The 18,375-nt window shown below is 36.0% G+C and overlaps 1 protein-coding gene across 1 annotated transcript in view; it reads right to left on the bottom strand.

The window, feature by feature from the left end:
* Positions 1–18,375, bottom strand: part of fhit (fragile histidine triad diadenosine triphosphatase) — a 285,132-nt gene that overhangs the window by 28,652 nt on the left and 238,105 nt on the right. The gene's annotated exons all lie outside the window — the stretch shown is intronic.

Consider the following 18,375-nt stretch of genomic DNA (forward strand, 5'->3'; position numbering starts at 1 on the left):
CTAGCTGAGAGTTCGGCATCCTCGCTTCTCTTCACATTGTCAGCCAGTTTTCACACCAATCAATTCAACATGTCAGTCACAGCACAGGGAGTCATTTCATTTTGTTGTTTGGGTTTTTGTAGCTGCTGAATAGTATATTTTAAGCTTCATTTTCATTCATATGTGGCAAGCATGATACCCTCTCCGATGAAGCACTTCAACCTCTGTCGTAGCTGATTATTATAGCCAGACTTGTGAAGAAATAAAAACTCAGTAGCCTGCAATGCTGTCTTGAATGGAAGTCATTTTTTTTTAACAAAACGGTAATTGCGACTTTTTTATCTTACAATTCTTGTTTTGTTTTTGTTTTTCTCGTAATTGTGAGTTTATTTCCTTCAAAACTAGCATGATATAAAGTCAGAATTCTATTAAATAAACTTGCAATCGCATGGTATAAACTTGCAGTTGCAAGTTGTAAAGTCAGAATTGCGAGACAAACACACTATATAAACTAATTAAACTAACCTTTTTTTTTTCTCGCAGATCTGTTCACATCTCAAAATTCTGACTTTGTCCCCCACAGAATTGTATTATATAAGCTCATAATTTTGAGAAAAAAAAGTTGGGATTGCAAGATATCAAAATTTTACTTTTTCTCGCAATTGCTGTTTATATCTCACAAATCTGATTTCATTTTTTCAGAACTGTAAGTCTAAAGATGAATTATAGTCTAATTCTAAGGAAGAAAAACTAATTGTGAGTATATTTGTTGTTAATTCTGACTTAATAACTCACAATTGTGTGCTATTAAGTCAGAACAGTTAGATACAAACTTGCAATTTTGAAAAAAGTTAGAATTTATATCTCACAATTCCAACTTTATCTCTCAGAATTGTGAGTTTATATAACACAGTTCTTAATTCTTAACTTAATTTGGTTGGTGACGTAAGAAGCAATGTTTTCCGTTCTGTTTTTCATTTGAGAATATACCTCAGCAGCCATTTATGAGCACTGTTTTATTCATATTAAACATTTAAGCTAAACATTTTCAAACTTACAGTCTCCATGCTGACAGTGTCCCAAACACAAATTTATATTTATATTTACATTTGTATATTTATTTATTTATTTATATTTTCATTGTCTGGCTATCTGGAATATCGGTATGGAGTTAAAAGTTAGGATTATAATTTTTTGGTAGTTTTATATCACAATGTGAGTGTTTATTGGCACCTTTTTGTTTACTTGAGGTGTCTTATAGAGCATTTGGACACGGAAGCGGTGACACGTGACGTCAGACTTTACAAGCAGATAACAAGCAATTGCGACTTTATAACCCACAACTGCGAGTTTATTTCTTGCTGGTACTACTATAAAAATAAATTTGAATTATGAAGAATTTTGAGATTTTTGTGTTGTTGTTATTGTTGTTTGCTTGTGCAGTGGCAGTAAAAAGCTTCCTTAGCCATCCACTGCAAAACAACAACCTATATTATTCATCTAACAAAGCTTGGGGAGTCAATCAATGATACTGACGCTCTGAAAACAGCATAGTAAAAACCAAAAAGCCACAAAAAGCCAAAAAAAAAAAAAATGAATAAAAGGAAAGACTCACAACACAATCAAGGGGGGGGGGGGGGGGGGGGTGTTGAAAATGAATCAAAACAGCAATACACACATGGGATGGATGCCCAAACAAAGCAGAAATCTTTAGTCAGGGATTGAAACAAAATAAAAGGCCAGCGGTGCCCTTGGTGAGGGTGGAGCTTTGCACCACATCCCCGCTGTGAAATCATCAGCCAGGGCTGTGCCGGACTGGCCTTGGGCAAGAAGAGAAGCTAGTATTTCTGCTAAAGCATAACCAGAGGGGGTGGTAGGGGAGTTAATTGGCATCAGCCGATGCCCAGATTAACATGCTTGGCTCTGGGGTGGTGTCCAGGGTGGGCAGGATGATGCTGACAGGCACCACGCTGGCACTAAAGGCATGTCAGGGCAGGTGTCGGAAACGGTTAGGCCTGGGTAGAGATTTCACTCAGCGGGGATGTGACTTCTGTGAGGAGGAGTGGGGGAATGGCACACCGGCTGACACCCATTATGAGTTCTCTGTGCTCGCCGTGCTCCCATCAAAATATAACATTTAATTTTATTAGTCTTAATTCATGACTGCTCATCTGGACATCAAACTGTACATTAACATTTTTTTCAAAACGTATCACGATAGCTTTTAGCATTTGTCAGTATTAAGCATTTAATAATTTGAAACAAACTACAATTTGGCATGATTACTTATTCTTTTATAACAGGGTATTCTTCCCATCCCAATTTGAGATTAGTGGTCAACTAATTTGAGTTATTCACTGACTAATCGAAAACTAGGCCAATTATACCCAAACCTTAATTTACGCCCAAAAAAGACCAAAAGTACAAGTGTTATCATTGATATCTGTAAACGTGGTACTTTTTTAAACCACATCCCAATAGGTTTAGAATTTATAATTCATCCAATCTTATTCAGCATATAATTTATAATTTGAAGGGATTTTAGAGTAAATCTGGTGGTATCACTCTTTTTCTAATAAATCACACATTATAACTGAGAGCAACATTAATAACCAAAGTCATTTCTCTTTAAAAATATATTTACTACCGATATGTTCTCTGAGCTAGCTGCATTATTTTTGTTTGTTGCATACACCAACAGCTATACATACATATATATATATATATATATATATATATATATATATATATATATATATATATATATATATGACAATATGAAATTTTTTCCTCCCCATAACTAAGTTGAACTATTGAGCTTGACAGTGTAAACATAATAAAATACTCATTATGAAAGCTATATTTTTGAGTATACACATTTTTGTGCATTTGAATAATTATGATTTGATTTCAATAAAAACAACATTTAGGAATTAACATAGTGTTTTGACAAGTAAACAATTAAAATATTTAAAGACAATGAAATGGGGATATGAATATTGACTTAGATTCTGATTAAACATTCATATTTAAAAATAAGTCTTTTTTAGCAGTTAATTTGCACTGCATAGTAAATGCATTAGTTAATTACATTTGCAGTACTGAGTAAAACATGCGTAACTGTTTCCTGACAGTTACCACATGTCAAAGTACCACGGTATTACTATCTGATACCATCAATGTACCATGGTACCGCCACAATACTTAACCAGCACAATAGGCAGTCTGCCTGAATGATCGGATGAAATCTCCTCTATTCTTTGCAAAACTTTAATCTAAATGTGCCCTAAAATGAAGCACTTTTGGCAGAGATAACACCTTCCCCATTATGAAGCCCTAATTGCAGGTTGGCTACATATGAGCGGTACGATTAGGCAGCGGATCTGATAACGGCTCCGGCACCTTCATGCCTCTCTGCGCATAGCACTTAAAACTCTCCTTAAGCAGCCAGACCTTCGGCTCTCCTGCCACGCAGGTTTAAACACTTAATCGTCTTTAATTACACCATTTCAGGAGGAAAATTAGTATGGGAGTAATACGTCTAACAGTCCAGGAGAAGAGATTCATATTCCCTTATTTAAAAAAAAAAAAGCAAGCATATAAAGGATTTTTTTTTCGGGGGGGGGGGGGGGGGGGTCATTGATAATAACACTCATCTAGAGTTTTCTTTAGGATGCCATCTCACATCTTCAAAGCCCTTGCTGCGGACTACACTCGAGTGACCCACAGGTTTATAAATGCCTCTGAGCTGGAGCCTTCATCCCAGAACAAAGCCGAGTCTAGGAAGTGCTGCGCTTGGCAGAAGGGATGTCAAAAGTCAGGTGATTAGAATACCTCCTCCTGTCTACCGCAGGTGTTTCTGTGGAGGAGGATAATGCTGCTCATTTTGGTAAGCTTTCTCCACCTCATTTAAAAAAATCTGAATCAGCTTCAACGCTCTTTAAAACTGGACCTATATGATTTTTCTCCTTCAGCATATGCCGAATTTACACCTTAACATATACATGGATTTAACAGGCAATTATGTTGTGGGTAAGGTCCTTATAGTGCAATTAATCTTAAATAGTAGCTTTTGGGATTAAAAGGTGGTGGAGTAAAATAGGTGAGAGAATAAATTATATCCAAATCTTCAAATCTATATCCAAGCTGATCCAAGTCTCGCTTGCTGGTGCTAAATTGAGGTAATTTTTAAAAATAAAGTCCAAATATTTTTATTGAACCATTTAGATAAGAATGGATGTGATGCTCAGAAGATGGTAACTACAGTTATTATCAAAGTGGGAAGTGATGCCCACCAGGGGCATTTGGCCAGGGGTGTTTTTACACCACAGACAAGGTTTGAGAAGAAAAAATCATTATGAAAATATAATTATATTTTCCTAAAAATGTTCTTCCTAACTTCAGGCCTTGTTCTCATGTCATATATAACTGTGGTGTTCTGAAAACAACAAACTGTAAAACACTTTTTTCTTCCGGGTGAAAATCAGATGGTCATCTCTGTTTTCTCTCAGGTACTTCTCAGTGAACATTACTCTCATCAACGTAGTCCATATCAACAACAAAAACATCTCTTTACTACATATAGAGTTATTTTGGGAAAATCCTAGGTATTTTGACCAGTAGGATTATAAAAAAATATGTGCTAATAAAAAATTTCATTATGTAGCCTATATAAAATTGCAGAATATATATTTCTGTACATTTATACTTAAGTACATAAAAATTCAAGTACTTTTATACACTGAAAAAAAAAAAAAAAATAAGTAGATTAAAAATTGTTATTTTGAAAGTTTTGCACACATACATTTTAAGTAAACTTAAGTATTGAATTGAGAAAATCTACTTAACTAAGTTCAGTACATTTAGCAAATGAATTGAGTAAATTTAACATAGCCTGTTAGAGTTTGGAAATTATGGGAAAAACGGGATCATAACTAACATTATATTTTATATAAAAAACGGGACATGACATGCAGCCAAGTATGAATTTGTGCTCTGTATTTAACCCATCAAAAGTGCACATACACACCAGTGAATGAACACATGCACACACGCACGCACGCACACACGACACTGTGTATATATGTTTTTTTTTTGTTTTTTTATCAGTGTACTGTTACTTGAGTAAAATTGAAAAAGGAGTACTTTTACTGGAGTCATATTTTATTATACATATCTGTAGTTTTACACAAGTACTTGATTTGTGTACTTCGTCCACCAATGGTGAAGCTTGCTTTGGTGAGGCTCAGCAGAAGTGTGCATTGGGGGTGCATAGCAGCCGCTAGCAAGGAACCATCTGAAAGTTAAAATAATAAATGCCACGCCCTATGATCTCGTGGAATTAACGGACATACGCACACAGAGGCCGCTCTAAGTCCGTAAGAGCACAAAGTACTGGCACACTGGCACAAAAGACACACTAAAATACCCAGCACTAATTCATAGACTGACAGTCTGTCTGGAACACTGCAATGCAGACCACCTGAGTGACACAAAGTTAAATCTCCAAGTGCTGTTGGTCTGTTACATCAGCACACTTGGAAGGTTTCACGACCAGATTTGAGGACAGGAACGAACTGTTCTATATGCCCAAAAAACATATACACATATTGCGAGAGGCTCTTAAATCAGCTTTCTGTTTAAATATAGCCAGTGCCTCCTACCCGTACTTCAATTATTTGATTTCAAGAGGGGGACTAGGCTTCATTTGCATGTTCTCTGTATAATTGAGCCACATGAGTATAGACTTTTAGAACAGTGTTGAGTTACAGATCTACGTAAATGCTACATAGCATTTTTTTTTTTTTTTTTTTTTTACAATTCTAGTATGTTCTGTGATTTCTATTCCCGAAACTATTCCCATGCCAATAAGGACACACTATTGCAAAGCTTTACATATCTTTGTATAAAAGTGTTGCATAGACTCAAACATAAAAAGGGCCATAAGGATCCATGGAAGAAATATATATTTCAGCAGTTCCCTGTAGAAATTAAGAGGTGGATATGCTCATACGTGACCGCAGAAGTTCCCACTGGACTCCGTAAACAAACCCACCTGCTCAGTTCATTATACATTCATGCCAAAAGTCAAAGCATCTCATATCATAAGGGGGAAAAAAATAAAATTAACTAGGGATTTTAAAGAGAAACAGTCAGGCGACTTGATGTCTCAGGCTGTAGAGTTTCTGGAATCAAATTACAGTTGGGCGGCCGGCACCGCAGGGAACGGCTGCTGCTGGATGCATCACGCACTTCTCCCCAGGCAGATCTGCGGGCAGCGGATACCCAGCTGAGGAAAATGAAAAATGATTTCTGCGAAAGGTTAGCTGCCATCATCCTCTCGGCCCGTCTCTGCTGGCGCCTGTCACTCTCCATACACCGGCTAACCTGATTCACAGCAAAAAGAGACAGAACATATTCTGTCTGCTTTTCAGAGACTGTGCTAAAATCTAGAGGTAGACTGAAGCAGGAAAACTATATCATTTTAAATGTTATTTATAGTCCATACACTCTACATCAGGGGTCAGCAACCTTTACGGCATGACGTGCCATTTTTTATTTTTCTGGTAAACCACTATGTCTTTTTACAAAATACAAATTTCTCATGTTTAACAAATTTATCATGAGGAAAAAATCATGTCACTCTAGGTCTGTACTGACCATAGACTGTATAAAAACATGGGCGTAGTGTCCGTGACGTCACCCGTAGACTCCTGAAGAGAGTTTTTGAAGCCTAAAGTGTGCAGAGTGAGCCGTCGCCATCTTGGCAGAGATCGTACGACTCTCCCGTACAATCGAAAATGGGCAAAAAGATGGGAGCTACTTGCTGAAGCCACGCCCACTCAGCGCGATGGCAATGTCAGCAGCGGCAATCCACTTGTCACTCAAGTGGCAACGCCCTTAATTATGCAGAACTTTAAGTCTTAATATAATATAAACGGATGAGTTATAAAAAAATTCACCCTCCTCACAGTTGTCATGAAGGGCAAAATTAGCTATTTAGACAAATATATATATAACAATTAAGAAAATTATGTCATTAATGACCCTCATGTCATTGCAAACCTGTAACTAACCCTTAAATTTAGAGAAGAACGTATTAAAAAGTTTTCTGAAGGTTCCAAAACAAAATCAACTAGCAACATTATACCCCCCCCCCACTTATATTTTCTTAATAATCATTACTAGATTAATAAATCACAATAGCTATTTTTAGCTATTTAATTTTATTTTTATGTTATCTTGTTATAAATAAGAAAGAGATGCAAAAAATACATAAAAAATCACGTTAGTGTGTTCATTACAAATAAATGTATAATTATTAAAACTACAAAAGCAGCTCCATTAAGAGCAGCGAGTGATATCCTCTTTTCTTTTATCGGTCGATTGATATTAATGTAATAGATGGCCTATATTAAGACAGGGTAATGCATGGATCTTATGTAATTTTACACATCCAATAGTGTTTTACGTTCACTTAAGATATAACAGATATGTGAATATTTAAATATATTTAGCCTACTGTAAATCTGTGTATAGTCTAAGTGTATCGGGAGATAGCCGTCGGTGTCGTCTTTATGCGAGTGCTTCAGATGACCATCAGTGTGAAAAGCGAGCAGAGAAAAGAAAACCTACAAATAAAGATTACTTTTAAATGTTTGATTACTATTCGGAGCAATGGAATCGCTAGATGAGGACTTACTAATGAACACAATTTTTGTGAAAACCTCAAAATGACATTTTTCCTTTTGTTTTGTTTGTTTTTTGCCTGTAGCTCCAAATTAGCGTTTGCGCATTCCCACTCATTTTTGCCAGCACGGGTCACATATTGTTCATTGGCCTGGAAAATCAATTATTTTATTTGGCAAAAGTGTGATTTTATACATGATTATGTGCTTAATATGTTCATATGTGAGCACTGCATATTAATAATCCAAATAATATGCAAATCAGCTAAAATCAAGACAGTGTTTACTTACTATGTAGGTTACATGCTAGTGGTGAGTGCATGGGTCAAATGATGAACATGTTGATGCACAGACACACTTAACTTGCAAAGCTGCGAACACGCACATAATCGTGCATAAATATGCATATGCAAATAATTTAATTGGCCAATTAACTGGTTTGCCACACTAAGTCCTGATTTACATGAAACTTAGAAGAAAAAAAAAATTAAAGCAACTTTAAGTCCTTTTGCGTACTCTTACACGGGAGCAGATTCAATGCTGCAGTCTCCAGCATAATTAACTGCATCATCAAAACGTGCTCAAACCCTTATAAAAGACCAAATGTCTCTGTGTTCTCTGCAGACGGGGACAGATGGAAGACTCAAAGACATTTAAGAAGAAAGACAGTAAGAGGAAAGCACACGAGACAAAGGGCAAAGTCACAGAGCTGTAAAGAAAAAACGCAAATGCTAAAATCAATATATAGAACTTTGCTCTGACGCGCGACTCTTCAAAATGACAGATACTCGGTCAGAAGCGTTTTTCAGAATGGTTTGTTTTGTTTGTTTCTTCCTTTCTTAGGAAAGGGTGCAAAAAACATGAAAGGTCAAATGTTACAGCAGTTATACCATTATGGATATTGACTGTATCTTTGTTTCATTTATCTGGGAAGGACCGTGGCAGACAGCGCAAATACCAAAGAGGTCATTTCACAAAGTGGGAGGTTTTAAAAGGAAAGTTTGCAATGTAGCGACCAAGAGGGAAGCCAGACTTGACAGACATATATTGGTTACTAATATCCTCTGTTCTGCCAGACACCGTTCTCTATTCTCTTAGATCAACACCTGGCACTGGGAAAGACAGAGCTAAGGAAACAAGGCTGCCGCCATCTGTGTGATTACTTATGAATAAAACTCATCCTGCATTATAAATGCCTGTCTGCTACACAGAAGAAATTCAGTCTCGCAATTGCTTCCTCTGAATATAATTTTGTGTGCTTGTTTCCTTTACTTATATGTAAGAGATTATTATTATTTTTTTTTTTTTCTAAAATAACTTCAGCATCCCTTTCTAACTCTTACAAATACAACCCACAAAATAAGTACAGATGTTTTAGTACATCACCAATTACCACAACAAGTAGCTACCAGGATTTATTTATTTTTATTTATTTTTTTCTATATGCACAAGGATATTATACAGAGAACAGGGATCAAGAAATGGAGCAAGACTGATTTGTATATTTGCGTGTATAATGCTATTTGTACTGTATGCCAGCCTACTATTTATGAGCTCCAGGGTCAATGACAAGATGCTAATTCTGTTGGTGTGGATATATTCATGAATTAAATTAAAACATACAATAAATTGCAATTCATATGTACAGTGAAAAATGTATTTGAATTCATAATTGAATACGTGTTCAATATAGAAAAGCTATATTCAAGCCTCTTCTTTAATGAACATGTATTCATTTCTGAATTAAAATAAATTTTTGGGAACATAAAGATAAACAATGTCAGGGTTGATGTAACCAACATGCAGCAGGGGGAGATGATCTCATAAACCCAAGCTGTTTTTAAGATTTCTTAATATATATCACACAATTTTCCCTTTTTATGATAAGGCAACATTATTTTAGGTCGTAAAACATCATGATGTTGTTGTTGCTCTTCTTATTTCAATGCAATTCATACATTCTACGCATTGAGTTAAATACAATTTCGTCGTTCTTTTGTGCATGTTTCAAATTTCTAAATTAAAATTTGGGGAAAATACAATCAAAGATGTCAGGGTTTGTGAAACCAACATGCAATATAAAATAAATAAATAAATACAACCTTGTCAAGGGCAATCAATCTCTTAAAATGGCATGCGATTTGGACTTTGACTCTAAAAATATTTGTGAATTAATAATTCCTGATAAATATAAAGAAACAAATAATAATAAATAATAGTATATAATAAATATATATATAAATAAATAGTATAATAAATAGTAATAAATAATAATTACGAGACCTGCATACACTCACATATTCAAAGTTTAAGGAAAATATATTACTTGTATTTTACTTTTGTATATTGCATTTTACTTGATGGCTGCACCACATATCTTTATAAATATAATAATGAATATACATTTATTAATAAATACATAAATAAATAAATTAATTAATTAATAAACCGTATCATTTTTTTTCACATCTCAGCATTATAGGTTTAATTAAAATATATTTACATATATTTAAAAATAAATTAATTCACTCATTCATTATACAAGGCATATGTGCTATATGTTAAAAATTAAGAACAGAATCACATTTAAAATGGGCTTTTCATACAGTTTGAACAAAGTTCTAGAGTAAGTCCTATCCATATTTGGATTCATTCGAACAATTCTGCCATTGCAACAGATACAAATATTGTCTTCACTGCACACGCTTAATAATAGAAGTGTCACATTTACTGGTGCCCAACTAGTCACCAGAAAAGCCTTCTCAAAAATAAAAATAAACATAAATAAAGAAATAAATAATTTAACTTTAGCATTTCCTTTCATTTCCCTTCCATGGTCCCTCACAAACGCAGATGTTGCTCCATAACGCAAAGCTTAAGGACAGTGGGTACAGTGATCTGTCTACACCATGTTATGCTCAGAGGTACAAGAGCTATAAGGGGGTAAAAATATGAACGCGACTGCTGGCTCCGTTGTTTATCATTCTCACGAGGAGCAGTGCAGCTATGTTTCTGATTCTTCATCTTTATCTAAACTATTAGAGAAGACTTATACTCTCGTCTAGAGGAAGGAGGTAAAAAATGACGAGTCCTGGCCCTCTGATAAAAATGTTAACTAGGTGAGTGTCAGAGAGATGGATTGCATGCTGTCAGGGAGAGCAGGAACATGAGAATGCATTGATATTTCTCATTACGTTGCCCTCTCCCCCGTCTTTGTTTTTCCGCCGAAACTCTGGCGCGGAGGAAGGAGGGCCCGACGATAAATCACGCCCCAAATAACAACCGAGCCGCCCCCGCCCCCAACCGCTAAGCCGAATATGAACGCTCGCTCACTGTTCTGCCATACTTTGCGAGAAGCAGCCATCGATAACGATCTAATGAACAAAGCTATCAAACCGCATCAGGGTAGAAAAAAAAGGATAGAGGGTATAAGGGAGAGAAAGTATGAGATGCTTGATTTCAAAGTCTCCAAGCGGCTCAGCCTACAAAATGATAATCTCCCCGAAATTGAGAGAAGTCTGCTGATGATGTATTGATTGTGTACATAATGAAATGAAGGGGAAAATCAGCTAGATAAAAGACAGTCAGAGATATAAATAAGTGAGACTTGTTCAGTGGCGTATTCTGAGCAGAAGCGTTTTGAAATACATGACTTAAAGGTACAATATGTAAGTTTTCGCCGCTAGAGGGCGCATATTCAAAACAAACAGAAGGTGTAGTTCGATGGCGCAGTGAATGAGTGTGGAATCATGGGAGATGTTGTCTTCTTCATCCCCACAGTCCAACAGGACTAATGCAGAAATTATGTTCACGGTTGAGCTAATGATTCATTAATGTAGTAGAATGAAGCAGGGTGAGGCTGAAAGCCGTCGAAGTGAAACGAGGCCGCTGAACAAACATGACACACAGCTCGAAAGCAGCAGAGCTTTTATTATGCCACAATAGTCCACTTCCACTCCTTCTGCTCGTGCGTATGTGGGGTAAAGCAGCACTGTTATAATATACTAGATACATTGGAAAGTTATGTTATAATGCTACTCTGCGGTCTTCACCTGACTAATAAATGCATAACATATTAAAGAGTCTTTGGTGTTTCATGTTTTCTACAAAACAAAACCAGAAATCGAAGGTGTATGACGTCAATGGCAGGCGACACAATGACACTATGGACACGGTCCGTTTCACTAGTTAAAATAGCTTATTTCTCTGGATTTAATTTCTAAAAAATTATTCATATATGGGCAAAAAAATATTCATATGTGTGAACCTGGACCGCAAAACCAGTCACCGGGGTATATCTGTAGCAATAGCCAAAAATACATTGTATTTGTGTCACAATGGACTGGCATGAGGTGTCTGAGGTGGGTCTCGAACCCAGGTCTCCCAGTCAGGGAAAGCTAGTTCTCTACCTCTGGTCTACTGGGAAGAGCAGTTTCTAAAAGGATGTGCAGAATGAAGGGCAAACTCAGAGGCTCAGGTAACTCAAAGGCAGGCAGTCTTTACTTGATCTCAGTAGTAAAATATAAACAAAATATCAGTAACAGCTTTACAGCACAGAACATAAGGTAGTCCAATAAGCAACTGGCAAATGAAACTTAACAGTTCTACAGCACAGGTATTACGTACTGGGTAGGCTCATAGGTCACAAGTACAGGTGGAACACATTAACTTAATGAGCAGTCTTAATTAAAGAGTTCACGGCCGTTAGTGCCACCTAGTGGCCTGGAGAGCTCTCTCATTAAGGTGCAGGGGGTGCCCACCAATGGTCGGGAGAGTAATTACACGTGGTAGCAGACAACGCTCCCTAGTGGCTTGGAGAGTCATTACAGGAGGAGTCTTACAATAGGTAAAATTATAGATTTTTCTTCTATGCCAAAAATCACTAGGATATAAAGTAAAGATAATTTTCCATGAAGATACGTTTTTATAATAATAATAATAATAATAATAATAATAATAATAATAATAATAATTATTATTATTATTATTATTATTATTATTATTATTATTATTATTATTGTGTGGAAAAATCATTAATGATAATTAAAAAAATAAATATCTTACTGTTAAAAACAAAAGCTATCAACAAATACATAAATAAATACAACATCAAAACAATACCATGATTTTCAATAATATTTATGAAAAACTAATCAGGTGATTTTTTTTTTTTTTTTTTTTTTTTTTTTTTTTTTGTCACTTATAGAATGTTATTATATTTTATCTATAAGCTAATTGTAATTATGCTCCCAAAACTATGGCAAAATTCAAACATTTACCGTCTCTCTCTACCGCCAGTACAACTGAGAATTTTGATGACATCTTTCTGTACTTCAGCATTCCGTCTAATCACATGCTCTCTCGAATCATATGTGTCCCGCCTCCTACATTGTATTTTAAATCATTATAGGAGGAGCTATACATCTCTTTATGATATAAAAAAAATAATCCAGTTTCAAATCTTTTCAACAACCCCAAAAAACAATAATAATAAAAAAAAAAAATATTCAAGAAATATAACTATTCAAATATCAGCTTTGTGAATTGTTTTCTTAGTGTGAATGAATGTCAAGGTCTTTTGACAACAACATGAAATCAATATAAACCTTACTTAAATTTCCTTTGACACAGAACCGGCTATTTGCCAAATAAACATTTGGGCAACCTGTTAGGAAACCTGTCACTTTTCCAATTCCATCTGCTACCGCTAGTGGGCAGAACAACTCATTTCAGATTATTGTAAAAGTGACAGGCCTCTGTTCATCTAACTTTTCATAATCAGATTCCCCATGTCAGCCTCCCCTGTCAAAGAGAAAATAATGAAGACTGAATTAAGATTTCTAGAGCTAGATGTCTGGGCAGAATCTAACTGTCCCCTCAACCCAGAACCATCTTTAATGTTCCTCTGCCGATAGATTAGCAGGCGTGTGATTATAATCCTCACCCTGTCATTTTAATATCTCCTCATTAAGTAGCCCTGTGGAGAGGGCTTGTTCTGTTCCAGAGATGTGTGGCTCTGCTCTTGACAGCAAGACCATTAAATGTAGCAAAAAAAAAATAATAATAATAATAAAATAAAAGATAAAAATAAAATTAAACTTTAAACGCAGCAGGATATTTTTACCCACCACGCATAGGTCTCCAGAGATCCAGCCAGTCGTGTACTTGAGAGAAATAAGAAACAACTACCAGTATCTCCAGTCCAATGTTAGCAAGAGCTAACGTAGCCTACCACCACTCTCACTTGTGCACACAAATACCCACACCGACCAATATACACTGCAACCAAATAAGTCACACCACTACAAAAAGGAAAACTAAGAGCTATGGCTAGTACACTGGCAATTAGTTCTTAGTCTCTATTAATTAGGAATTAGATGCCAAAATTGGTCACAATAACATCCATCAAACGATCTTCAAACTGGGGTTGTCCTCACAGTATGACTGGGTAGCAGTGCCCACTACCCAGTCTAGTCAATTTCAGTGTTGCACAATCCCTCCGTCATAGTCTCACTTGTCTCCAAAACAGTTGTACAACCATGGTTACTCTGCTAGTCAACCGCTGATGCACTCGACTCCAAACACATATTATTATTATTACTATTATTATTATTATTACTATAAAATTTGCCATTTGTAAAATCAAGTGACATTGACATGTTGTTTTCAAAGCCAAACTATGAACATAGCATTTCATGAAGCAAAGAATGTTTCATGACTCTTTAGAAACTGTAAAACGAATGAAAGTTACAAATTCATGGGTTTAACTCATGTTCCGCATTTGCTTTTCTTCTCATGATTAAAAAAGGTCACAACACTTATTTCTGAAAACCAGTGACCTTTACGGATTGGAGGATTGGAGTTAGTGAGATTAGAAAACCTTCCATGAAACCAGGAACCTCTTTAGTTTTTTCTTCTTCATGAGCATGGTGGCATCTTTCAACACACCATTTAGCAAATGGCCATTTAATACATTAGGGATGAGAAATGAGAAGCAGCGAACAAAATAAAGTCCTGTTTTTTGGAAACAGTCCCTACTACAGTAGCAATATTGTGCTTCTGGTGCTCTTGTTTTATTTCATTATTATTCAAATTATTATTTCACCCAAATATACACAGTGTAGACCAACATTAAAGGACAACCTATAATTTTCTAAATTTCAAGGTCACTGCTTAGTCCTATTTGAAGCTATTCTAACAGGAGTAGAAAGGGCTTTTTTATTGTATTGTATTTGTATTGTACTGGCAAGCAATTCCAGCTGCAGTGATCAATCGATTCCCCATTCAGAGTCTATGCATTATCCTGTTTTCACGTACATTTGTTTTAAGTGGACAACCATCCTTTTTGGGGGTTATGAATGAATTAGTGTTGTTCCCAAATGAGTAATTTCATGAATATTGCAGGTTTACAATAACACAAATTAATTAATGTCCCCCAAAAAGGTTGGTCGTCCACTTAAGACAAATGCATAATTCAGAGCCTCTTAATGGGGAATCAGTTCAACACTGAAGCTGGAATTGCTTGCCAGATCAGTACTGAACAGGTTAATGATCTGTCTCGACATGTTTAAGAGAAGTAGGACTGAAAACGCACTCTGCAGTGACCAAGACCCTCATCAGCAAAAAGAATCTAAAGGCTAGACATAACTTTACTAAAGGAGCATGTTGTGTGTAAAGGGGAGAACTGGTCCAAAGTTCACTTCAGTGGTGAGGGGAAGTTTCACTTACTTCAGACCAATCAGAAACATTTTTTTCAGCATCAAACTGAGGAAAGACTAAAGCCCAAGTGTGTGAAGAAGTCCGTGAAAGGTGAATTAGGAAGTGTTGTGGTAGGGGGATGTTTTCTGCAGCAGGAGTCAACCTCGTATAGTCTTTTTAACACATATGACTTCCTGTGGCTCAGTGATAGAGCAGCGCAAAAGGTCGTGGGTTCAATTCCCAGGGAACACACATACTGGTAAAAATTAAAAATGAAATGTATACCCTGAATGCACTGTAAGTCGCTTCGAATAAAAGCGTCTGCTAAAATGCATTCATTTAAATGTAAATATGACTGAAATTTAAGTTGTTTTCCACAGACACGTTCATCAATGCCTCATTCAAGAACAAATCATTACTTTTCAGTCAAATCCAGTCCACAAAACTGGTCTGAATTAATTTTGCATAACTGGATAACTCAATGAACTAGTAGCAGCTGTTAAAATCATAATTTTTTTTTTAAAGAATGATTAAATAATTAAATTGTTCCTCGCACAAAGCTAACTGATGACTTTCGAAAACTCAGAATATTGAGCACAAGTCAAATTTACTTACCGTATTTTTCGGACTATAAGTCGCACCTGAGTATAAGTCGCATCAGTCCGAAAATACGTCATGATGAGGAAAAAAACATATATAAGTCGCACCGGACTATAAGTCGCATTTATTTAGAACCAAGCACCAAGAGAAAACATTACCGTCTACAGCCGCGAGAGGGCGCTCTATGTCTTCAGTGTAGACTACAGGAGAACTGAGCAGCATACAGCGCCCTCTCGCGGCTGGAGACGGTAATGTTTTCTCTTGGTTAATTTCTCTCGGTTCATTTCTCTTGGTTCATGTCAAATTAATTTTGATAAATAAGTTGCACCTGACTAGAAGTCGCAGGGCCAGCCAAACTTTGGAAAAACGTGCGACTTATAGTCTGGAAAATACGGTATATGATTGCTGAATAGTGTTTTGTACCCATATGAAAATGTGAAAGCTTTAGTCTCTATTTATTGTGACCGCATAAAAATAGCGATCAGCACAACTCTGCAAAATTTCAAATCAAGTCAAGTTTGGAACTGTGTGAGTGTGTGTAAATAATGATAGAATTTTAGTTTTGGGTAAACTGCCCATTTAAGTGGTTTGAGAGAAGAATAAACGGCCTTCTGCTGCTATTAGATTGACTGACAAGAAAATTTTAATAAAAAAAAATAATATGAAGGCAATAAAGAAATAAAGGGAAGAAGTAAAGGGAAGAGAAATTGTGACAGCGCATGTATGATAGGCAGTTATTGTCTTTTCTTTGGCAAGGTGACACTGCAAAGGAAAGTACATCAGACAGAGCAAGAGCACAAAAGCTGCACTGAAGACTGTATCTTTCACACAGGAGCTGTCAGGCTCTTTATGACCACACCGCGGGAGTCTACTGTAGCATGTCACATTGTCTCAATAAAGTGACAAATAAAACCGCACGCTGGAGTCCCATTGTTAACGGTGCTGGATAAACAACCAAAACTGTGATGGCTGAAGTCGTGGTGCTTTTGTTTGGGAAGAGGCCTGTGCAGAACAGAAGGAGAACTGAAGGAGAAGGAAGGTAAAAGGACTCAATGAAAGGCCTAAATAAAAACTGTCATCAAAGAATACTTGTTAAAGCTGAAGTGTGTCGTTTCTGCAGAATAGCAAAAATAATATTGATTTTCCTGAATACTCCCCACGTCTTCCTTTGGTAGGACGAATGGATAGCTCAGATTAGTCTGTATTGAATTTGTTCAACAAGATATTAACAAACAATATCTTTCTATTAAGTTGATAATGTCTACAAAAACAGTGACTAGCGTAGAGTCAAAAACCAATGATTCTGATGAATCAGTTCTTGTGAGTGAATAAAATGCATAAAGTGTGTGTGTGTGTAACGGTTTGTCTCAAATATTTTTCTTGCAGCAGAATATAGTATCTTCTTTCTTTTATTTTTTAACATTCCCTCATACTGTAAATAGCCAGAAAAAAAGCTAACTGAAGTGCCATGCCCTAGATAAATAGCTAAATTTACTTATATTACACACGGCGCAAAAGGAAATGTCCACAGAAAAACAAAACAAAAAAAAGTTGGCTTCAAATGTGACATTACGACCCTTTATACTTTACAATGTGCACTCTCCCTGCCACTTACAATTACTACAGCAAGAAACATGGCATGCCAGGGACCTGCTTGAAAACCATTTCTTCGCTAATCTTCAGTAACAGTGGGATGCTAAAATCCCGTCGCCTCTTAAATAGGCTTTATGAGAGAGTAAATGCATCTAGTTTAGCTTATAAAACATTTAACAGTGTAAGGTAAGGGGGGACAGCCCTCACTCATTATTTATAGGAAGACAAAAATGACTCAGAGGGGGAAAAAAAAACTCTAATTTGCTTTACAGGACGCTGAAAATATATACAGCAAAACTCCACAATAACCCTCATGACCACATGTAAATTAAAAACAAGCTAATTTATCATGCACCGGTCGAGCACTGATGATGAGGCCCTTCATTTCTCTCCAAACACTTTGGGAATTAAAAAAGCAAGGCTTATAAATGGGTTGAGTGGAATATTCATATGCACCTGCTGATTTCCAGGGTAGCGTTAGTAAGAACATACTTACATTACATATAAAATGGCACAATACATAAATAAATGAACCTCTCATAAGGATTATACTTTGATTGCATGGTACATATATATGTTATGATATACATATATGCAATTTACTTCAATGAATCCAGACAGACATTTTGGTGTGAGTTTGGGGGGGCCAACATATATTTTCAATTGACAAACATTACTGTTTGACATACAAATTTATTTAACCAAATTTAATAATTAATTTATAATTTATTTCATTTCCATTTATCAAAATATCTTCTTTTGTATTTCACAGAAAACAGAAACCATACATGTTTGCAATAATGCTCATTTTGAGCTG

Source organism: Carassius auratus, unplaced genomic scaffold, assembly GCF_003368295.1.
Source record: "Carassius auratus strain Wakin unplaced genomic scaffold, ASM336829v1 scaf_tig00001591, whole genome shotgun sequence".
NCBI classification, from domain to species: domain Eukaryota; kingdom Metazoa; phylum Chordata; class Actinopteri; order Cypriniformes; family Cyprinidae; genus Carassius; species Carassius auratus.